The sequence below is a fragment of the Ranitomeya variabilis genome, chromosome 2 (assembly GCF_051348905.1).
Source record: "Ranitomeya variabilis isolate aRanVar5 chromosome 2, aRanVar5.hap1, whole genome shotgun sequence".
Lineage (NCBI taxonomy): Eukaryota > Metazoa > Chordata > Amphibia > Anura > Dendrobatidae > Ranitomeya > Ranitomeya variabilis.
In genome coordinates, this window is record NC_135233.1 from 944165357 (window position 1) to 944190988 (window position 25632).

The following is a 25632-nucleotide window of genomic DNA, read 5'->3' on the forward strand; positions in this document are numbered from 1 at the left end:
CCTGCTGCGTTTGTTGTTTCATCTGAACTCACCGTCATTATATGTGGGGGGCTACTGTCTTCTTTGGAATATTTCTCTAGAGGTGAGCCAGGTCTTATATTTCCCTCTGCTAGCTATTTAGGTCTTAGGCCAGAGCTGGGCATCTAGCGATAAATAGGAAATGCTACCTGGCTATTTCTAGTTGCGCGGCAGGCTTAGTTCATGGTCAGTATAGTTCCATCTTCCGAGAGCTTGTCCCTCTATAGGCTTGCTATGATCTCTGCCTGCAGAGATCATGACAGGAAAATGTCTCATACAGCAATGCCATAAAGTGAGACTAGGGACTTTTTTTTTTACAGCGGCGGAGGAATACAGTGGCGGAAGGATACCTTCCTCCCGTCATTGTGTTTCTGAGCCCCTAGAGAGCGGTCGCATTATTTGATGCTGCTGCTCTCCACGGGAGATCGTCGTGGGACACTCGTGGATTTCTGCGGACAGGGAGTATATTGGTTGTTTGTTTTTTTCACATTTTTTATAGATGACACTGGCTTCGGGGATCAAAATGACAAGTAATGGTGAGTATGTAATCTATGTTTAATGTAATGTATGTCATGTATGTAATGTATGAATGTACTGTATGTCTATATGTATGTATGTATGTAGAATGTATGTATGGAGTATTTTTTTTTTTTTTCATTCAACACATTAGCCGGATGATGGGACTACTACTGTCCCATCATTGGCTAATGTGTCAATCACTGTCAGTGTAGCAGGCATAGCCCGATGGGACTTGTAGTCCCATCGGACGATGCCCACACTGAGACCCCCGCACGCCGCAGAGACCTCCCCCACGCCGCAGAGACACCCCCCCCACGCCGCAGAGACCCCCCCCACGCCGCAGAGACCCCCCCCACGCCGCAGAGACCCCCAGCACGCCGCAGAGACCCCCGCACGCCGCTGAGACCCCCGCACGCCGCATAGACCCCCCAGCACGCCGCATATACCCCCCAGCATGCCGCAGACCCCCAGCACGCCGCATAGACGCCCCAGAACGCCGCAGAGAGCCCCTCACGCCGCATAGACCCCCCAGCACGCCGCTTAGACCCCCTCACGCTGCATAGACCCCCCCAGCACGCCGCAGAGCCCTCCCACGCCGCATCAAGCCCCGGCACGCCGCATCAAGCCTGGGCATACAGCGCCGGCCGCATAGAATGAGATCCCTGGCAGGCCCGCACAGACCCCGCCCGCACAGAGACACGCAGTCTCCGCCCACGCACCGCCCACACTCTCTCCCCCTCCAGAACCCCATATAGAAGGACAGAAAGGGCTGATTTACCGTCCGATACTTGAGTCCCATTCACTTGTATTGGTATCGGGTATCGGTATCGGATTAGATCCGATACTTTGCCGGTATCGGCCGATACTTTCCGATACCGATACTTTCAAGTATCGGACGGTATCGCTCAACCCTACTCTGGAGGAATTTTGTCAAACTCATCTTTTCAGAATAGTTGTAATTCAGCAACATTGGAGTTTTTTCTAGCATGAACCACCTTTTTAAGGTCATGTCATAGCATCTCAATCAGATTAAGGTTAGGACTTTGACTAGGCCACACCAATGTCTTAATTTTGTTTTTCTTAAGCCATTTAGAAGTGGACTTGCTGGTGTGTTTTGGATCATTGTTCTGTTGCATAACCCAAGTGCGTGGTAGATTCAGGTCACGAACAGATGACTGGACATTCTCCTTCAGGATTTTTTGGACAGACAGCAGAATTCAAAGTGTCATTTACCCCAGCAAGTCTTCCTGGTCATGAAACAGTAAAATAGCCCCAGACCATCAAACAGCCAACACCATATTTTACTGTTGGTATGATGTTTCTTTTCTGAAATGCTGTGCTACTTCTGCACCAGATGTAATGGGAAATACACCTTGCAAAAAGCTCAACTTTTGTCTCGTCACTCCACTAAGTATTCTCCACAATATCTTGTGGATCATTGAGATGTTTTCTAGCAAAACTGAGATGAGCCTTTATGTTCTTATTGCTCAGCATTGGTAATTGTCTTGAAACTCTGTCATGCAGGCCATGTTTGCCTAGTTTCTTTCTTATGGTGGAGTTATGAACACTGAGCTTAACTGAGACAAGTGAGGCCTGCAGTTTTTTAAATGTTGTGGTGGGTTCTTTTGTGACCTCTTGGATGAGTGATTGCTGACATCCATCTAAGATGTATGGGGGGGGGGTTTAGAAGTCCTGTGAAGAACATTCAATAGAAAAAATATGCCATTCTTAGGTACAAAATTGCTACTGCCTGTTTTGTTCGCAAATCTAATCACTAACTTATCGTTAGGGTGTATTCACACGATGTTAAATAATTTGCTTGACTGCATATATTTGGAAAATACCTTGACATATGCAATTGTGCATATGCACCCCTCGTCAAAATTACTGTTATTGTGAACAGTTAAGGCTGGTTTCATACATACGTACGGGAAGGCTGTGGACGGCAGCGTACTTTCTCCCTTCTTCCTCCATGAAACCATGCCTACGCTCCGCCTACTTCTCCTTGAGTCCTACAGGGATGTATGCTGTTTGCGGATGCCTCTGCATGCGCCATCAGGAATGCTCAACCCCAAGAAATTAGGACCATTCACAATTTGCATAGTTTTAGGCGCTCCCTCAAAACACATTTGTTCAGCGCAGCCTATCACGTTCCCTAGTGAAAGTCATTTTATGTGTAAGGCCACGTGTGTAACCCAATTCACTATCTCCATCTATCCCCCTCCTCCTGAAGATGGCTGGAGCATCATTGTAAATACATCTTTGTAAATAAGCTCCTGTACTTTGTATCTAACCCACCTCATTGTAGATTGTAAAAAAGTAGGGTCATCTTATTGTGCTTTAATTATTGTATTGTTAATGTGGCGCCCCTAGGGGTATTTGCCACAAAAATAGTTATTGACACCAAATACAAATATTAAAATAGCAAGACTGCACTACCATCTCCGACCAGAAGGGGGAGCTCCAGAGACTCCCCTTGATCTATTCTGGTCTGAGAAAAGGACTGGCAGTTGGGTTGAGGAGTTGAAAGTGAGAGGTCGTATAACTGAACTCCTAACAGCCCTATGACGGATTATAGGCCCGTAATACCCATAGTAGGAAAAGAGGAATAGAGAAAAAGGACATTGTGAGAACCGGGTAGCAATAACCTCTACCCAGAATAGGCGCAGAGCCGGATACCGGATCCGTAGCTATATTCATTATATATAATACAGCAACCGGAAGGAAGTGAGGTGATATCAGCTTCACCAGGGTAAGACGCAGCAACAGACACAGAGTTCAGCGGTACTCCCAGAGGGGGTAAGCCGACAAAAAAGGACTCGGGTTGTCCGTCGAACCAGAGTACAGAAGAGACGGATTGGGTCGGCAGCCAGTTCACATACAGCAGCAGGGCCATACAGAAACTGCGCATAATAAGAGGTGGAAATCCTGACAGGGTCAAAGTAATTCAGAGTTCTTAGGCTACGTTCACATTTGCGTTGTGCGCCGCAGCGTCGGCGCCGCAGCGCACAACGCAAACAAAAACGCGGCAAAACGCACGCTAAAACGCTGCGTTTTGCGCCGCATGCGTCGTTTTTGCCCGCAAGTTGGACGCAAAAAAAATGCAACTTGAAGCGTTTCTTGCGTCCAACGCTTGCGGCCATGCGGCGCAAAATGCAGCACAACGCATGTCCATGCGCCCCCATGTTAAGTATAGGGGCGCATGACGCATGCGGCGCCGCTGCGGCGCCCGACGCTGCGGCGCCCGACGCTGCGGCGCTGACCGCAAATGTGAACGTAGCCTTATACAGACTCCGGTGACAGTATTGGTTGCAAATCCCTCTTTGTTGAAATAAACTGGTTAAACGTTTCAGCGCCTCAGTCTTTCATTTGGACTATAGCCATCGATCCAGGATCGGGGTCATCACAGCTGAGAGGACCTGCTGCTGATCAAGTAAGTGTCTGTTCCTTCATGATATCCCTTACATTGTGCATCGCCTGAGGCCACAGCACCGGGTCAAGCCACTAGTGACATCCCCCTCAAGAGACGGACCTCATTGATCTGGTGCTGGGTACCTCGGTCTCCCGGGCGTCACATTAACGTTGTTACTTATGACTTGCGTTTGAAACTAATAAGCTGTAAAGCGCTGCGGAATATGTTGACACTATATAAATAAATATTATTATTATTATTTCTTATTATGAAACGCTCTAAAATTTCCTGGTAAACGGCTGCGCTGACTTTGGTCTTGATAAAACACAGTGGACCTACACCAGCAAATGACATGGCTCCCCAAACCATCACTGATTGTGGATACTTCACACTAGACCTTGTAAATCAAGGTCCCAGAGTCTGGAGGAAGAGTGGAGAGGCACACAATCCAAGCTGCTTGAGGTCTAGTGTGAGGTTTCCACAATCAGTGATGGTTTGGGGTGCCATGTCATCTGCTGGTGTAGGTCCACTGTGTTTTATCAAGACCAAAGTCAGCGCAGCCGTCTACCAGGAAATTTTAGAGCACTTCATGCTTCCCTCTGCCGAGAGACACCAGACTCCACAATGCAGATGAGCGGAATGCTGCTATCAAAGCAACCTGGGCTTCCATAGCACCTCAGCAGTGCCTCAGACTGATTGCCTCCATGCCACGCCGCATTGATTCAGTAATTGATGCCAAAGGAGTCCTGACCAAGTATTGAGTGCATTTACTGAATATACATTTCAGTAGGCCAACTGTCATGATCTCTGCAGGCAGAGATCATAGCAAGCCTATAGAGGGACAAGCTCTCGGAAGATGGAACTATACTGACCATGAACTAAGCCTGCCGCGCAACTAGAAATAGCCAGGTAGCATTTCCTATTTATCGCTAGATGCCCAGCTCTGGCCTAAGACCTAAATAGCTAGCAGAGGGAAATATAAGACCTGGCTCACCTCTAGAGAAATATTCCAAAGAAGACAGTAGCCCCCCACATATAATGACGGTGAGTTCAGATGAAACTACAAACGCAGCAGGAAAATAGTCTTAGCAAATTTGAGGTCCGCTTACTAGATAGCAGAAGACAGATAGTATACTTTCATGGTCAGCAGAAAAACACTAACAAAACACCATCCAGAGATTACCTTAAACTCTGGCATTAACTCATAACGCCAGAGTAGCAATCCCTGATCAACGAGAGCTTTCCAGACACAGTAACAAAACTTCAGCTGTGAACTGGAACAAATAGGCAAAACAAAACATGGACAAAAGTCCAACTTAACTAGTAGTTGTCTAGAAGCAGGAACAAGCACTGAGAGGCATCAGATAACATTGTTGACCGGCAAGAAACCACCAGAGAAATGAGCTTAAATAGCGACACCCACTACTGATGGAACCAGGTGAAACAGGAAAGAGGATGACAAGTCCAATTCCACAAGCGGCCACCGGGGGAGCCCAGAATCCAAATTCACAACAGTACCCCCCCCTCAAGGAGGGGGCACCGAACCCTCACCAGATCCACCAGGGCGACCAGGATGAGCCCTATGGAAGGCACGAACAAGATCAGAAGCATGAACATCAGATGCATTGACCCAAGAATTATCCTCCTGGCCGTAACCCTTCCAGTTGACCAGATACTGGAGTTTCCGTCTGGAAACACGAGAGTCCAAAATTTTCTCAACAACGTACTCCAACTCACCCTCAACCAACACCGGAGCAGGAGGCTCAACTGAAGGTACAACAGGTACCTCATACCTGCGCAATAACGACCGATGAAAAACGTTATGAATGGAAAAGGACGCAGGGAGGTCCAAACGGAAAGAAACAGGATTAAGAATCTCCAATATTCTATAAGGGCCGATGAACCGAGGTTTAAACTTAGGAGAAGAGACCCTCATAGGGACAAAACGAGAAGACAACCACACTAAATCTCCAACACAAAGCCGAGAACCAACACGACGATGACGGTTGGCAAAACGCTGAGTCTTCTCCTGGGACAACTTCAAATTGTCCATAACCTGCCCCCAGATGTGATGCAATCTCTCCACCACCGCATCCACTCCAGGACAATCCGAGGATTCCACCTGACCGGAGGAAAATCGAGGGTGAAACCCCGAATTACAGAAAAACGGGGATACCAAGGTGGAAGAACTGGCCCGATTATTGAGGGCGAACTCTGCCAATGGCAAAAAAGCAACCCAATCATCCTGGTCAGCAGAGACAAAACACCTCAGATATGTCTCAAGGGTCTGATTAGTCCGCTCGGTCTGGCCATTAGTCTGAGGGTGAAAAGCAGATGAAAAAGACAAATCTATGCCCATCCTAGCACAGAATGCCCGCCAAAATCTAGACACAAATTGGGTACCTCTGTCAGAAACAATATTCTCAGGAATACCGTGCAATCGGACAACATTCTGAAAAAACAGAGGAACCAACTCAGAAGAAGAAGGCAACTTGGGCAGAGGAACCAAATGGACCATTTTAGAGAAACGGTCACAGACCACCCAGATGACAGACATCTTCTGGGAAACAGGCAGATCTGAAATAAAATCCATCGAGATGTGTGTCCAAGGCCTCTTAGGAATAGGCAAGGGCAACAGCAGTCCGCTAGCCCGAGAACTACAAGACTTGGCCCGAGCACAAACGTCACATGACTGCACAAAGACTCGCACATCTCGTGACAGAGAAGGCCACCAGAAGGATCTTGCCACCAAATCCCTGGTACCAAAAATTCCGGGATGACCTGCCAATGCAGAAGAATGTACCTCAGAGATGACTCTGCTGGTCCAATCATCCGGAACAAACAGTCTATCAGGCGGACAACGATCCGGTCTATCCGCCTGAAACTCTTGCAAGGACCGCCGCAGATCAGGAGAAACAGCCGACAAAATTACTCCCTCCCTAAGGATACCTGTGGGTTCAGAATTACCAGGAGAGTCCGGGTCAAAACTCCTAGAAAGGGCATCTGCCTTAACATTCTTAGAACCCGGTAGGTATGACACCACAAAATTAAAGCGAGAAAAAAATAAAGACCAGCGCGCCTGTCTAGGATTCAGGCGTCTGGCAGTCTCAAGATAAATCAAATTTTTGTGGTCAGTCAATACCACCACCTGATGCCTAGCCCCCTCGAGCCAATGGCGCCACTCCTCAAACGCCCACTTCATGGCCAAAAGCTCCCGATTCCCAACATCATAATTCCGCTCTGCGGGCGAAAATTTGCGAGAAAAGAAGGCACAAGGCCTAATGACGGAGCAGTCGGAACCTTTCTGCGACAACACTGCCCCAGCTCCGATCTCCGAAGCGTCAACCTCAACCTGAAAAGGCAGATTCACATCAGGCTGACGCAACACAGGGGCAGAGGCAAAACGGCGCTTAAGCTCCTGAAAGGCCTCCACAGCATGAGGGGACCAATTAGCAACATCAGCGCCCTGTCTGGTCAAATCAGTCAGTGGTTTAACGACATCCGAAAAACCAGCAATAAATCGGCGGTAAAAGTTGGCAAAGCCCAAAAATCTCTGAAGACCCTTAAGAGAGGAGGGCTGAGTCCAGTCACAAATAGCTTGCACCTTGACGGGATCCATCTCAATGGAAGAGGGAGAAAAAATATACCCCAAAAAGGAAATTTTCTGGACCCCAAAAACGCACTTAGACCCCTTCACACATAAAGAATTAGACCGCAGAACCTGAAAAACTCTCCTGACCTGCTGGACATGAGAGTCCCAGTCATCAGAAAAAATCAGAATATCATCCAGATATATTATCATAAATTTATCCAGAAAATCGCGGAAAATATCATGCATAAAAGACTGAAAAACTGAAGGGGCATTAGAAAGACCAAAAGGCATGACCAAATACTCAAAGTGGCCCTCGGGCGTATTAAATGCGGTCTTCCACTCATCCCCCTGCCTGATCCGCACCAAATTATACGCCCCACGAAGATCAATTTTAGAGAACCACTTAGCACCCTCTATACGAGCAAACAAATCCGTAAGCAATGGCAATGGGTATTGATACTTAACAGTGATCTTATTCAGAAGCCGATAATCAATACATGGTCTCAAAGAGCCGTCTTTTTTTGAGACAAAGAAAAACCCAGCTCCCAAGGGAGAAGAAGATGGACGAATATGTCCCTTTTCCAAAGACTCCTTTATATATTCCCGCATAGCAGCATGTTCCGGCACAGACAAATTAAACAAACGACCCTTTGGATATTTACAACCCGGTATCAAATCTATGGCACAATCGCACTCACGGTGCGGAGGTAACGACCCAAGCTTGGGTTCGTCAAAGACGTCTTGATAATCAGAGAGGAACTCAGGGACTTCAGAGGGAATGGACGACGAAATAGAAACCAAAGGTACGTCCCCATGAATACCCTTACATCCCCAGCTCAACACAGACATTGCTCTCCAGTCCAAGACTGGGTTGTGAGACTGCAACCATGGCAATCCCAGTACCAAATCGTCATGTAAATTATACAGCACCAGGAAACGAATAATCTCCTGGTGATCCGGATTGATAAGCATGGTTACTTGTGTCCAGTATTGTGGTTTATTATTAGCCAATGGGGTGGAGTCAATCCCCTTCAGAGGAATAAGAGTCTCCAAAGGCTCTAAATTAAAACCACAACGATTGGCAAAGGACCAATCCATAAGACTCAGAGCGGCGCCAGAGTCAACATAGGCGTCCGTGGCAATGGATGACAAAGAGCAAATCAGGGTTACAGACAAAATAAACTTAGACTGAATGGTGCCAATGGAAACAGACTTATCAAGCTTCTTTGTACGCCTAGAGCATGCTGACATAACATGAGCAGAATCCCCACAATAGAAACACAATCCATTCTTCCGTCTAAAATTCTGTCGCTCGCTCCTGGACAGAATTCTATCACACTGCATACTTTCTGGCGTCTTTTCCATAGACACCGCCAGATGGTGCACCGGTTTGCGCTCCCGCAGACGCCTATCAATCTGAATAGCCATTGTCATGGACTCATTCAGACCTGCAGGCAAAGGGAACCCCACCATAACATCCTTAACGGCATCAGAGAGACCTTCTCTGAAAGTTGCCGCCAAAGCGCACTCATTCCACTGAGTAAGCACAGACCATTTACGGAATTTTTGGCAGAAAACTTCAGCTTCGTCTTGCCCCTGAGATAGTGCCATCAAAGTTTTCTCTGCCTGAAGTTCCAAATGAGGTTCCTCATAAAGCAAGCCCAAGGCCAGAAAAAACGCATCCACATCGCGTAACGCAGGATCCCCTGCTGGCAATGAGAAGGCCCAATCTTGAGGGTCACCCCTGAGCAAGGAAATCACAATCCTAACCTGCTGAGCAGGGTCTCCAGCTGAACGAGACTTCAGGGACAAATAAAGCTTACAATTATTTCGGAAATTCTGGAAGCTAGCTCTATTCCCTGTGAAGAACTCCGGCAAAGGAATTCTCGGCTCAGATACCGGAGCATGTACCACAAAATCTTGTAAATTTTGTACTTTCGTGATGAGATTATTCAAACCCGCAGTTACACTCTGGAGATCCATTATTGTCAGGTGCACACAGAGCATACAGAGATTAGGAGGAGAGAGAGAAAAAAGACTGCAGCAAGGCAGACTGGAGGAAAAAAAAAAAAAAAAAATTCCAGCAGACTTCTTATAACTCTCCTTTCTCAACCTGGGTCTTTAACACTTTATGGGCCGGTCAAACTGTCATGATCTCTGCAGGCAGAGATCATAGCAAGCCTATAGAGGGACAAGCTCTCGGAAGATGGAACTATACTGACCATGAACTAAGCCTGCCGCGCAACTAGAAATAGCCAGGTAGCATTTCCTATTTATCGCTAGATGCCCAGCTCTGGCCTAAGACCTAAATAGCTAGCAGAGGGAAATATAAGACCTGGCTCACCTCTAGAGAAATATTCCAAAGAAGACAGTAGCCCCCCACATATAATGACGGTGAGTTCAGATGAAACTACAAACGCAGCAGGAAAATAGTCTTAGCAAATTTGAGGTCCGCTTACTAGATAGCAGAAGACAGATAGTATACTTTCATGGTCAGCAGAAAAACACTAACAAAACACCATCCAGAGATTACCTTAAACTCTGGCATTAACTCATAACGCCAGAGTAGCAATCCCTGATCAACGAGAGCTTTCCAGACACAGTAACAAAACTTCAGCTGTGAACTGGAACAAATAGGCAAAACAAAACATGGACAAAAGTCCAACTTAACTAGTAGTTGTCTAGAAGCAGGAACAAGCACTGAGAGGCATCAGATAACATTGTTGACCGGCAAGAAACCACCAGAGAAATGAGCTTAAATAGCGACACCCACTACTGATGGAACCAGGTGAAACAGGAAAGAGGATGACAAGTCCAATTCCACAAGCGGCCACCGGGGGAGCCCAGAATCCAAATTCACAACAGCCAACATTTCAGATTTTAAAATCATTTTTTCAAGCTGGTTTATAAAGTATTCTAATTTACTGAGAGAATGACGTTTGAGTTTTCATTGGCTGTAAGCCATAATCATCAACATTAAGAGAAATAAACACTTGAAATACATCATTCTGTTTGTAATGACTCTATATTTAAATTGCTTAACTGTTCACAATAACAGTAATTTTGGACAGGGGTACCCAAACGTTTACACACTACTGTAGATAAAAAAAAGTATACTGCGTTTACCTGACCAGGACTATCTTTCATTATCAATCCACAAGTATAAGGGTCTATGGACATGCAGCAAGTGTACATATGCTACATGGTGTCAATAAAACCTTAAGAGAGCTGTACACGGCTTAACTACTAGAAAGGTTTTACATACAGTATAAAGCCATGCAATCCATTTGGCTTGGCATCTCACAGATATATATATAGCACTGGCAAAAGCTGCTTGTCCAATTCTTCTAAGATTGACCAAAGCTTAAACCTTCCCTTGTCACGAAGTAAAGTAAGATTATTTATTTAGCAGTGAAGGCTAAATGTGCTATTTTCAGAACTTCTTCCAAAATCAAGCTCTGTGTGTCCACTCGTTAGCAGTCCTTGTTTTGCCTCTTCCCTAGGGATAACTACAATATTCTTTACTCCACATGAAGACATTTCCACAGCACTAGTACAGTAGGTTTCTCACTGCACTAATCCGAACATGAAAAGTGTATTGTGGTTCAGAATAAATATTTACTTAGTGTTTCAGCTTAATATTGAGAGCTCTCAACTAAAGTCCTTGTTTTCACTGGACCTGCTCTGCTTCCAGTCAGCACTACAGTTGGTATATGGAGGTTAAATGTGCTTCACTTTGATTTCAACAGCAAACAAAAATGCAAATCTGTCAAGATATCGTCGAATTCTGCTCTTTGACAGTAAGAAAATATTCATACCTTGTGGCAGTAGACATTATAAAAATGTGAGGAGCGTTACAATCGTAATATGTATTCTCTGTCCTCTTTGCTGCATTACAGAATATTATTAAAACATCACAATGCGGAGGTTTCAATAATGGAATAAGTCGAATCTGACATACTAAAGTATTACAGAATGAAGTAACATAAGTACATTTTTCCCCTATGCACTACCTTTGCCCCCTTTACAGTTATACTTTCCAATACTAGAATGTATGTAATCCAGGCTATTGGACATACAATACTGTAATCAGGATTAACATATTCAAACATGGCTGTAGATGTTAAACTATCCATTTTTTACATTGTGGTTTAGTTGCATTTGCTCATAAAATGATAGGATGAAGCTTTAATAAAAAAAAAATAAACAGTTTTAGCCTATACACAGGATAAGTGACAAATGTATGATGACTTGGGGTAACGTTATTTTTACCCTCATGATTACGCCTGTTCAGGAGGAATTTAAATGGTCACGCATGTTCACTGCTGCTCAAGTAAGTCTATGATACTGATAAAGATAGTGCACAACTGGAGGAAAAAGACAAAGCCTCTAAAAACATATATCTTTGTTAAATATTAACCTTAAATTTATACTCATAGCACCTAGATGCAAACAAAGATGCAAAAATATCAATTGGGTCAAAAACAGAAGGGGAGAAAAATTTGGAGACTGATTCGCCCTGCACCATTCCCGTGTAGTATTGACCGCACATGAACACTCTAATACCCTCTTATTGGTTAGATAATCATTATGGAATGTCTCTCTTAGGCCTCTATACCTAAATTCTACGCTCTACCTGCCTATCCTAACAATCAGCATTCATGGAGACTCATTTTCCACCTATCATGGACTGCATTTTCCTTCCAGACGTGCTCAGATCAAGAATAATTCAATTTATGCTATAACTGTTTTATGGTTTCAATATTTTACATGGTGACAGGGCTGATTCTTACTGGTGCCATGTGACCCATCTAAGAGGAGATTTACCTGTACTGCCAAATAAATAGAAAAACCACCCCTTTAATCTACATAATAAAATACAATGGAAAAAAAATCAAGTTTCAACACATTTAAATATTTGAACATATCAGAAAAATGTGAATAAGCAAATAAAACTTGTCATCACATTAGATTGTTTTTACTCGAGAAGTATAATGGTCTAAATAATATGTGACCTCCTGCTAAGGAAAAATACTTTTGTCATACTGCATGAACTAGAACATGACACTTTGTATCGTATAGCAAAACTGAAAGAAATTAACTTTATTATAAGTTTGGACCATCCCGACTGGATACACATTGAATGATAGAAGAGGCCACCACTGAAACTTATATTTGGGAACAACCTATCACACACCAATAAGTAACATGTAAAGGAGAAAAGAAGTATGCGAAACTGAGGATTCACCAAAAATCAGATAAATATTCATTAACAAACAAGCCAAATAGAAAATATAAAACATTTAAGGGCTTGTTCACACTTTGCAGATTTTGCTGCGGATTTTTCCGCAGCGGATTTGGAAAAACCGCAGTGCAAAACCGCTGCGGTTTTCACTGCGGATTTTCCTGTGGTTTCTTCTGCAGATTCCTCTGCGGGTTTTCAACAGCACTTTCCTATTGGTGCATGTTGAAAACCGCTGCGGAATCCGCAGAAAGAAGTGACATGCTCCTTCTTTTTTTCCGCAGCAATTCCGCGTGGTTTTTTCTGGGATTTTCCGCAATGTGGGCACAGCGGTTTTTGTTTTCCATAGGGTAATATTGTACTGTAGCTAAACAAAAACTAAATGTTGTAGGGGAAAAAACATGAATGCGACGTACATATAACCCCTAAAATTCACTTTTATTAATACAATATAAAAACCCCGACCCCAAAAAAATTGTCACAAAAAATGTTAATAAACCTATTATGGTCCTAGATACCACTGATACTCAAAACTGCCTTACTGTGGAGGTTGGCACCCTAAGAGACGATTTTTTGGCGCCCCCACTCAACGCAGACTGTCCCTATCTCCCCTGCACTGTCCCTTAAAGTGCAGGCAGGAAAACAATATAGGGAAAGTGCAGTAGTGAAAAGATAATTTATAAAATGTAAACCATAATCAGGACCTAGATAGGTGCCTCCATATAGAAGAATTGTTTGGCATAACGCACAAAAGTTTAAGCAAATAGTGCCCCTTATGCAAAAAATCGTATTCCAATGGCAGCCAGGATATTGCTCAGTCCTGTATAGTTCAATTTATTGCCAGAAAGAAATCATTACTCCAGTGGCAACAGTAAATATATTATATTATTAGCTTCACCATTGGGCACATAGTCAATAGTATAATACCTCTATTCTGGTAAAGCATAAAAAAGCAGCCATAGGAAAAAATAATAAGGGTGAACTTAGCGTGTGCCGTGTCTCCTCATATCTCCTCAACGCGTTTCCCCGCTCTTGCGGTTCATCAGGAGGAAGCGATGATGTATTGATGCAGCATGCCGCCTGGATATAGGGCATAAGCCGGCCATGACAGTATGAGCTTAAATAGCCCATAACAAACTGCGTGCCAAATTAAGTCACGCCCCCTATCGTACGGAGTCCCTAATGGGTCAATAAGGTGCCTACGTCCTCATTTTATCAATAATAATAAATAAATAAATAACCGTTCTACTTAAATAGCCCCATTCACATATTTTGCAGTATAAAGGCGCCATATAATATAAAGCCCGATATAGCGCGTATAAAACCAAATACCCGCGATACAAAGGTATTCACCCTGGCGTGAGGTGCGCATGTCCGGGATCCCAGTGGAACGCAAGCCAGAGCCGCAGCACCCAGCTGCGTGTCAGAAAGCGCCTGCGCAGTAAGAATATTGAGATCCTACTATACAAAGCCCTGTCACATTCGTCCTGACCAGCGCGCATGTCCTTAGGTCTCGGATCGAGTATTAGACCCCTCCAAGGGCCAACCAAGCTATGTGGACAGGCTGCAACTATATACCGGAAACTAGTAGAGGGGCATATAATTTTAGATAATTATGATAACGATAATTCAAAGGTATAAACGGCAAACAAATTTCTTTTACTAAGAGGACCTCAGCATCCTATAATAACAAAATGTATATATTACAATACATGAGATATTTAGATCAAACCTACAATAAGGAGCACATTAAAAAATGTATAGACAGGTAGTTATAGCGGCATAATGACCAAATTTAAGGACATACAGGGCAAAAAAAGTATCAGTGGTATCTAGGACCATAATAGGTTTGTTAACATTTTTTGTGACAATTTTTTTGGGGTCGGGGTTTTTATATTGTATTAATAAAAGTGAATTTTAGGGGTTATATGTACGTCGCATTCATGTTTTTTCCCCTACAACATTTAGTTTTTGTTTAGCTACTTTAATTTTTAGGACATGGCTAGTTTTTTGTCGGCACCAATCAATACGGAGTTGTGGGCTCAGGACGCAAATCAGGTTTTCTCAACCAGTACACTCCCCATTAACAACGCAGAGAACCCCTCTTTGAAAACATTGTTTAAAGAACTGTACTGGGGTTATAAAGAAAATATCAGATCGTGGTGGGAGGTAAGGGGGCTAGAAAATTATATTAAAAATCAGATTGTCCCCAAAGGATTACGGATTAATATACAGCCCTCACCACGTACTACGAATCCCCACTTATTGGCAGCTTGGACCAAGGAGTCCACAGAAGCCTCAATTCGTTTTATGCAACTTCTGATAAAAGAAGAACAGAGGCTCTTTGAAGAGTCCTCGGTAAAATTGAAGAGCCTAATAGAAAAAGTTCAAAAACATAAATCGGATCCAGAATTCGTGAAACGAGAAAATACATTACAAACATCTGTGGAGAAGTTTCAAACGAATCTAAAAGAACGCAAACATAATCAATTTCTGCGGGATCTTAGTGAGTTCAAAGAAAACAGGGCATACGAGTTCCAGGTGGGAACCGTTTCGGAGGTGTCTTCATCAGATATTGACACCTCTGACACAGAGCGGACGGAGGGTTTCTCTGGTTATCGGGGTAAGGGGAGATACGGGAGAGGCAAATGGCGACATTCAAGGGGCAATTACAAACCGAGGGGTGGAGGGAGAGGTACTCAGCTAAGCCTTACCTCAAATGCACCGTCCTTTTCCTCATCATCTCAGTCTTTTTTGGATCAGGGCCCACTGGCAACGGGGTACGACCTTCGGAAAAGACAGTTATAGGTCAAGGGCAAATTGTAAATTTATCATCATATAATCTGTCCAGTGAAGAATATTCCGTCTTGCTAAAAGGCCTAAACTTTGTACCAACGGGGGCTTTTAATTGTTTTCAGTGGGTTAAGGACCTAAATTTGTTTGGTCGAAACCTTAAATGGAAACTGTTTTTTCAAAAGAATGATGTGGAGCAGTGCAAAAGACTGGGTCTATCGGAAGAGGACATTGATGGATTACGGAACCTAACTGATCTCTTGAGGGAGAATGAACTTGAGAGGGGGAAAGGACCGTTTACGGATCTTAAAACTAGAAGCACCAGAATGCCGCCCTGTAGTGAAATCACCAGTGTTGATATTTTTATGAAAATGGTGGAGGCGGATCTCTGTAAAATTCCACGGTTTAATCAACATTGTGGCTCCAACCTCTCTGGAGAAGAACATATGGCCCTTGAGACCCTGGAGAATAACAGGGAGATTATTATTAAGGCCTCAGACAAGGGCGGCAATCTGGTGCTTATGGATCAACAGTTATATTTAAAAATGTGCTATTCTTTGCTTGACGACCAAAATACGTATGAGACCCTGGAACATGATCCAACCCAGGGTTATGCTGAGGAATTATTGGACATTTTGATTAGAGGCAGAGAAGGGGGTTTGGTGTCTCAAAATGAATATAAGTTCTTGATACCAAATAATCCAGTTAAACCTACCTTCTATGCTCTACCAAAATTACATAAGGGCACTAGTCCCCTTAAAGGTCGCCCGATTGTAGCAGGAATTGGTTCGTTAATGCAGAATAGTGGGATCTACTTGGATAAGGTCCTTAGATCATTTGTTACCTCTTTGCCCTCATATGTACGGGATACGTCACATCTGCTCAGCCAATTGGAAGGTATTACGGTAGGAGAAGATACCCTGCTGGTTTCTATAGACGTAGAGGCTCTCTACAGTAGCATACCACATACATGTGGAATGGAAGCCATTTTTTATTATTTACAGACAAGAGCGGTGGAGTGTAGAGAGCACAATTTGTTTATTGAAGAACTCCTACAATTCTGTCTCACGCACAATTACTTCCTTTTTGATGGGAAGTACTTCCACCAGCTCAGGGGTACTGCGATGGGGAGCCCCTGTGCCCCCACATATGCAAATATCTTCCTGGGCTGGTGGGAGGAAACCCAGGTGTTTGGGGATGACCAGGTATGGTGGAATTCATATGTCTGTCTCTGGGCCAGATATATAGATGACATCTTGGTGTTTTGGTCTGGCCCAGAGGCGGAGCTCCGCCGTTTTGTGGAGACCATTAATATTAACAACATTGGTCTATGTTTCACCTATGAATACCATGTCAGGAGTATTAATTTCTTGGATCTGACTATTTCCAAGGGGTTAGATGGTAGTATCAACACCTGTACCTACCGTAAACCTACCTCAACAAACAGCCTACTTAGATGGACAAGCCATCACCCGATCCCCCTGAAGAGAGGGATACCTAAAGGCCAACTTATGCGTATTAAAAGAAACTGTACGGATGACGGTGTTTTTAAAAGACAGGCGAAGGATTTATATCAGCGTTTCAGAGCAAGGGACTATCCCTGTGAAGTATTGGATGGCCCATTCCATGAAATATCAAAAATGGAGAGGCAGTCCCTCTTGAGACAAAAAGACATAATAAACCAACAGGAGAATAACATAGTCAGACTAATAGGCACTTTTGACGGACAGTCTGAGAGGGTATACCAGGTTTTCAAAAAACACTGGGGGATTCTTCAAGCGGACCCTAACCTGAGCAAATACATACCTCCCAAACCTAGTATCACGTATAGGAGGGGAAGATCGATAGGAGACCGTTTGGTACACAGTTTATATCAGAGACCATCTAAACCAGGGACATGGTTGGAAAGAAGGCCCCTGGGTTTCTTTAGATGTGGAAATTGTACTAAATGCGTCTTCATGGCTCAAGGAAAAATGTTCAAAAGTGCAGCGAATGGGAAGACTTATGGGATAAGAGACTTTGGAAATTGTAAATCAAGTGGTTTGGTTTATAAAGCAACCTGTACTTGTCCTATGGACTACATAGGCAAGACCCTGAGGGAGCTCAGGGTAAGAGTAGGTGAACACCTGGGTGACATCAGGCACGGACGTGATACGCCTGTGGCTCGTCACATGAATAGTCATCACGGCAGAAATCTTAAAGAAATCACATTTAGCATGATTGAGTTGGTACGGCCCAAAACTAGGGGGGGGGATTTGGATAAAATCATACAGAGACGGGAGACAGAGTGGATATTTAGGTTACAGTCTCTGTCCCCTAAGGGCCTTAATGAGAACCTCTCTTTTACGTGTTTTTTGTAAAGAATATACCATCATATTTATCTGGGGATAGGATAACTTTTTTTGCCCTGTATGTCCTTAAATTTGGTCATTATGCCGCTATAACTACCTGTCTATACATTTTTTAATGTGCTCCTTATTGTAGGTTTGATCTAAATATCTCATGTATTGTAATATATACATTTTGTTATTATAGGATGCTGAGGTCCTCTTAGTAAAAGAAATTTGTTTGCCGTTTATACCTTTGAATTATCGTTATCATAATTATCTAAAATTATATGCCCCTCTACTAGTTTCCGGTATATAGTTGCAGCCTGTCCACATAGCTTGGTTGGCCCTTGGAGGGGTCTAATACTCGATCCGAGACCTAAGGACATGCGCGCTGGTCAGGACGAATGTGACAGGGCTTTGTATAGTAGGATCTCAATATTCTTACTGCGCAGGCGCTTTCTGACACGCAGCTGGGTGCTGCGGCTCTGGCTTGCGTTCCACTGGGATCCCGGACATGCGCACCTCACGCCAGGGTGAATACCTTTGTATCGCGGGTATTTGGTTTTATACGCGCTATATCGGGCTTTATATTATATGGCGCCTTTATACTGCAAAATATGTGAATGGGGCTATTTAAGTAGAACGGTTATTTATTTATTTATTATTATTGATAAAATGAGGACGTAGGCACCTTATTGACCCATTAGGGACTCCGTACGATAGGGGGCGTGACTTAATTTGGCACGCAGTTTGTTATGGGCTATTTAAGCTCATACTGTCATGGCCGGCTTATGCCCTATATCCAGGCGGCATGCTGCATCAATACATCATCGCTTCCTCCTGATGAACCGCAAGAGCGGGGAAACGCGTTGAGGAGATATGAGGAGACACGGCACACGCTAAGTTCACCCTTATTATTTTTTCCTATGGCTGCTTTTTTATGCTTTACCAGAATAGAGGTATTATACTATTGACTATGTGCCCAATGGTGAAGCTAATAATATAATATATTTACTGTTGCCACTGGAGTAATGATTTCTTTCTGGCAATAAATTGAACTATACAGGACTGAGCAATATCCTGGCTGCCATTGGAATACGATTTTTTGCATAAGGGGCACTATTTGCTTAAACTTTTGTGCGTTATGCCAAACAATTCTTCTATATGGAGGCACCTATCTAGGTCCTGATTATGGTTTACATTTTATAAATTATCTTTTCACTACTGCACTTTCCCTATATTGTTTTCCTGCCTGCACTTTAAGGGACAGTGCAGGGGAGATAGGGACAGTCTGCGTTGAGTGGGGGCGCCAAAAAATCGTCTCTTAGGGTGCCAACCTCCACAGTAAGGCAGTTTTGAGTATCAGTGGTATCTAGGACCATAATAGGTTTATTAACATTTTTTGTGACAATTTTTTTGGGGTCGGGGTTTTTATATTGTATTAATAAAAGTGAATTTTAGGGGTTATATGTACGTCGTAATATTGTACTGTACCCTGCATGGAAAACTGCTGCGGATCCGCAGCGTCAAAACCGCAAAGTGTGAACATAGCCTAAAAAGCACAGATGGCTATCGTAAATATCAAGATCAGGTTACAATGAAATATGATCTAAACTGTTTGTATAAACAATGTAATGATTAAGGATACATCAAACATCACAATAGCCTAATGAAAACCGGACCAGTATTCACTTATAAGGGCTCATACCCATTTGCGAGAAAAAAAACGGTCCGATTTCCGGACCGAAAAAAAACAGATGAGTGCTATGCAAGTGTTATGCAAGTGTAATGCGATTTCCATGCAATTTTTCCACGGATCATCCTGTAATGATTATAAGGGATAACTCAGGAGACTCTTTGCATGGAACAAGACAACTACAGGACACAGTTTTATAAGTGGTAAAGTCTATATTATCACACGGTGATTCAAACAGGTGCAGAGAGAAACTCAAGTCCACAACACTTGGTGTAAATATTAAACGCAGCTTAGCAGTCTATAGGAAACTTCAGAGGAAAATGCAATCACGCAGAAAGTCTATGAAGCACAATTATTCTTGAGGATACTTGACACGAATAAGTCCATGGTAGTCCAAACACAGATAGATATGCTTATAAGGCAGTTCAAATAATATCTTAGCACAACCAGGGAGGCCTGGGTAAAAGTCTCAGGTTTAAGCAGAGCAGCAACAGCTTACATGTCCAGCAAATGCAGATGGAAACAAACGCAAGCAGCCAGATGGAGGATTACTGGAAACCGATGTATGCAGCAGAAACTCAGAGCTGAGTAGCAGGATCTCCACACAGGTTCACAGGAGCAGGTGCAGGTGCAAAGCCAGGGAGTCATCAGGGTGGAGCTGGATGCAAGGCAGAAAACTCTAGCACAGACTAAAGGCTGGGGTGGAGTTATATAGCAGGAAGACACAATGCACATGAGACCAAAGACGCCATCTTGGAAAAGGGCAGTAATACACAAAAGGTAATCAAAATGTTCAGAGTCCTGACACATCCATATGACATGTGTATGCAATGCGTATGCAATGCGATTTTAACATGAGCTTTTACATACAGCATTTCTCTCTATGTAAAAGCTCATGTTAAAATCTCATTGTAAAATACAACTGTACACATCATTTTAATACCAAATAATCTTCAAAACATATATAGATAGATATATTTAAAGCCGGCAGATGCCACGTACAGTATAGAATAGAATAAGTTGGAATAGAATAGATAGAACAGATATATACACATAATATAAGTGTATACAGTACAGACCAAAAGTTTGGACACACCTTCTCATTTAAAGATTTTTCTGTATTTTCATGACTATGAAAATTGTACATTCACACTGAAGGCATCAAAACTATGAATTAACACATGTGGAATTATATACTTAACAAAAAAGTGTGAAACAGCTGAAATTATCTATCTATATAATTGTCTAAGGTCCACTTCCATCTGTCTGTCTGTCACGGAAATCCCGCCTTGCTGATTGTTCGCGGCCAGCCGGCCGCACCCAATCAGCAAGTTGGCCCCTCCCTACTCCCCTCCTGTCAGTGCCCCCTCCATACTCCCCTCAGCCCGGGGAGACGCTCAGCCTCCGAGCCCATGTCCAGATGCGCAGTGTGCTCTGTGTGTGCCGGTGTTGTGCCAGCTGCAGGGCTCCTCCAATGCCGTGACTAACAAAGAACTGGATGTGGTGTGCCCCCCAGCAGATGTGGATGCATGTGTGTGCACCGCGTTCCGGTGTGCCTCCCTCCTCCCTTTGCTGCTATGTCGCTGTAGAGGTATCACTAGGGCAGACCGTGTCCGGTGCGCACAGCTCTCAGCATCCTCCTCCTGACTAGTGTTGAGCATTCCGATACTGCAAGTATCGGGTATCGGCCGATACTTGCTGTATCGGAATTTCCGATACCGAGATCCGATATTTTTGTGATATCGGGTATCGGGTATCGCAACAACATTAATGTAATAATGTGTAAAAAAGAGAATTAAAATAAATTGTTTAAAATTCGCGCTTTTACTTGGTTACATGAGGTCCCGGCTTGTGATTGGTCAGGGCGGCCATGTTGCCGGGACGCGGACCAATCACAGCAAGCCGTGACGAAATTACGTATTGCTGTGATTGGTCCGCGTCCCGGCAACATGGCCGCCATTAACCAATCACAAGCCGTGACGTCACGGGAGGCTGGACATGCGCGTATTTTGAAAAGCGCGCGTGTCCAGCCTCCAGTGACGTCCCGGCAACATGGCCGCCATTAACCAATCACAAGCCGTGACGTCACGGGAGGCTGGACATGCGCGTATTTTGAAAAGCGCGCGTGTCCAGCCTCCAGTGACGTCCCGGCAACATGGCCGCCATTAACCAATCACAAGCCGGGACGTCACGGGAGGCTGGACATGCGCGTATTTTGAAAAGCGCGCGTGTCCAGCCTCCAGTGACGTCCCGGCAACATGGCCGCCATTAACCAATCACAAGCCGGGACGTCACGGGAGGCTGGACATGCGCGTATTTTGAAAAGCGCGCGTGTCCAGCCTCCCGTGACGTCACGGCTTGTGATTGGTTAATGGCGGCCATGTTGCCGGGACGCGGACCAATCACAGCAAGCCGTGACGTAATTTCGTCACGGCTTGCTGTGATTGGTCCGCGTCCCGGCAACATGGCGCCGTGACCAATCATAAGCCGGGACGTCACTGGAGGCTGGACACGCGCGCTTTTCAAAATACGCGCATGTCCAGCCTCCCGTGACGTCACGGCTTGTGATTGGTTAATGGCGGCCATGTTGCCGGGACTCGGACCAATCACAGCAAGCCGTGACGTAATTTCGTCACGGCTTGCTGTGATTGGTCCGCGTCCCGGCAACATGGCCGCCCTGACCAATCACAAGCCGGGACCTCATGTAACCAAGTAAAAGCGCGAATTTTAAACAAACAACGCTGCCGGTTCCCTCGCTGAGGTCCCGGCTGCGTCGGACAGGTGAGTATAGCGATATTTTTTATTTTAATTCTTTCTTTTACACATTAATATGGTTCCCAGGGCCTGAAGGAGAGTTTCCTCTCCTTCAGACCCTGGGAACCATCAGGAATACCGTCCGATACCTGAGTCCCATTGACTTGTATTGGTATCGGGTATCGGTATCGGATTGGATCCGATACTTTGCCGGTATCGGCCGATACTTTCCGATACCGATACTTTCAAGTATCGGACGGTATCGCTCAACACTACTCCTGACGTCTCCATAGCCTCGGCTCTCCTCACTCCGTCCCCCATCTCTGGGCGCCCCCACCCCGCCTCTCTCCTTTCCTCGGAGCCTATCTGGAGAGTGTCTGTTCTGTTACCATCCAGTCAGTGACTCCTCCTTCTGTCATCATAAGTCAAATCAAGGGAGATAAAAGCCCCTCAGCACCTGCCGCACATTGGGGGGAAATGTCGCACATTTGTCAGCTATGCATGTAATACAGAGATGCACACATGGTATAGTGTATATACTGTGCATATATACTGTACATATAGTTTTCATTGTGCATATATACAGATACAGTACATATATACATAGTACATATGTACATGTATACATAGATAAATACACATACAGTACATATATACACCTAGACATACAAGAATGCATTGCAGCAATGACCACTGATGACATAGCATCAAGCGAGACAGCTACATCATCACGTGTTATTGTTGCAATGCATTCTAGGGACCGGAACAACGCGAGGAGCATTGCTAAACGACTGGCCTGAATCTGGGGGCTGCCGGAAGGTGAGTATATAACAATTTTTTATTTTATATCTTTTTTTTAATGGGGATATGGTGCCCACATTGCTATATACTACGTGGGCTGTTATATGCTACGTGCGCTGTGTTATATACTACTGTATGTGGCTGTGTTATATACTACGTGGGCTGTGTTATATACTACGTGGCTGTGCTATATACTACGTGGCTGTGCAATATACTGTGTGGCTGTGCTATATACTATGTGGCTGTGTTATATACTACGTGGACTGTGTTATACACTAAGTGGGCTGTGTTATATACTGCGTGGGCTGTGCTATATACTATGTGGGCTGTGTTATATACTACGTGGCTGTGCTATATACTATGTGGGCTGTGCTATATACTACGTGGCTGTGCAATATAGTACGTGGCTGTGTTATATACTATGTGGCTGTGTTACATGCTACGTGAGCTGTGTTATATACTGCATGGGCTGTGCTATATACTATGTGGGCTGTGTTATATACTATGTGGGCTTTGTTATATACTATGTTGCTGAGCTATATACTATGTGGGCTGTGCTATATACTACATGGCTGTGCAATATAGTACGTGGCTGTGTTATATACTATGTGGCTGTGTTATATGCTATGTGGGCTGTGTTATATACTGCATGGGCTGTGCTATATACTACGTGGGCTGTGCTATATACTACATGGGCTGTGTTATATACTGTGTGGGCTGTGTTATATACTGCGTGGGCTGTGCTATATACTATGTGGGTTGTGCTATATATATACTATGTGGGCTGTGTTATATACTGCTTGGGATGTGCTGTATACTATGTGGGCAGTGCTATATACTACGTGGCAGTGCTATATGCTATGTGGCTGTGCAATATACTACGTGGCTGTGCAATATACTACGTGGCTGTGCTATATACTACGTGGCAGTGTTATATAGTACATGGCTGTGCTATATACTACATCATGGCTGTGCAATATACTATGTGGGCTGTGTTATATGCTACGTGGGCTGTGAGACTCTTTTGCCTGGGGCCTTCAAAAACCTGGAGCTGGCCCTGGCTTCACTGAATGGTCGCGCCTGGCCAGCCACGGACAATCAGTGACAGATGCAGTACGGCCGCGAATTGGTGCAGGATTTGAACCACGCTTCTCTAATTGGTCGCACCCGGCCGGCTGAATCCTGTGTATTCATTGCATTATTCTGAAATCTTCATAAATAAACTGCATACATATTCTAGAATACCCAATGCTTTAGAATTGGGCCACCATCTAGTGTCTTATATCCTAGGTACTTCAAAGAAGCCACCTTTTGCTTTGATGACTGCTTTGGACACACTTGGCATTTTCTTGATGAGCTTCAAGAGGTAGTCACCAGGAATGGTTTTCACTTCACAGGTGTGACCTGTCAGGTTTAATAAGTGGGATTTCTTGCCTTATAAATGGGGTTGGAACCATCAGTTGTGTTGTGCAGAAGTCTGGTGGATACACAGCTGATAGTCCTACTGAATAGAATGTTAGAATTTGTATTATGGCAAGAAAAAAACAGTGAAGTAAAGAAAAACGAGTGGCCATCATTACTTTAAGAAATGAAGGTCAGTCAGTCTGAAAAACTGGGAAAACTTTGATAGTGTCCCCAAGTGCAGTGGCAAAAACCATCAAGTGCTACAAAGAAACTGGCTCACATGAGGACCGCCCAAGGAAAGGAAGACCAAGAGTCACCTCTGCTTCTGAAGATAAGTTTATCTGAGTCACCAGCCTCTGAAATCGCAGGTTAACAGCAGCTCAGATTAGAGACCAGGTCAATGCCACACAGAGTTCTAGCAGCAGACACATCTCTACAACAACTGTTAAGAGGAGACTTTGTGCAGCAGGCCTTCAAGTTAAAATGGCTGCTAGGAAACCACTGCTAAGGACAGGCAACAAGCAGAATAGACTTGTTTAGGCTAAAGAACACAAGGAATAGACATTAGACCAGTGAAAATCTGTGCTTTGGTCTGATGAGTTCAAATTTGAGATCTTTGGTTCAAACCACCGTGTCTTTGTGCGACGCAGAAAAGGTGAACGGATGGACTCTACATGCCTGGTTCCCACCGTGAAGCATGGAGGAGGAGGTGTGATGGTGTGGCGGTGCTTTGCTGGTGACACTGTTGGGGATTTATTCAAAATTGAAGGCATACTGAACCAGCATGGCTACCACAGCATCTTTCAGCGTCTTGCTATTTGAGTTTAGTTGGACCATCATTTATTTTTCAACAGGACAATGACCCCAAACACACCTCCCGGCTGTTTAAGGGCTATTTGACCAAGAAGGAGAGTGATGGGGTGCTACGCCAGATGACCTGGCCTCCACAGTCACCAGATCTGAACCCAATTGAGATGGTTTGGGGTGAGCTGGACCACAGAGTGAAGGCAAAAGGGCCAACAAGTGCTAAGCATCTCTGGAAACTCCTTCAAGATTGTTGGAAGACCATTC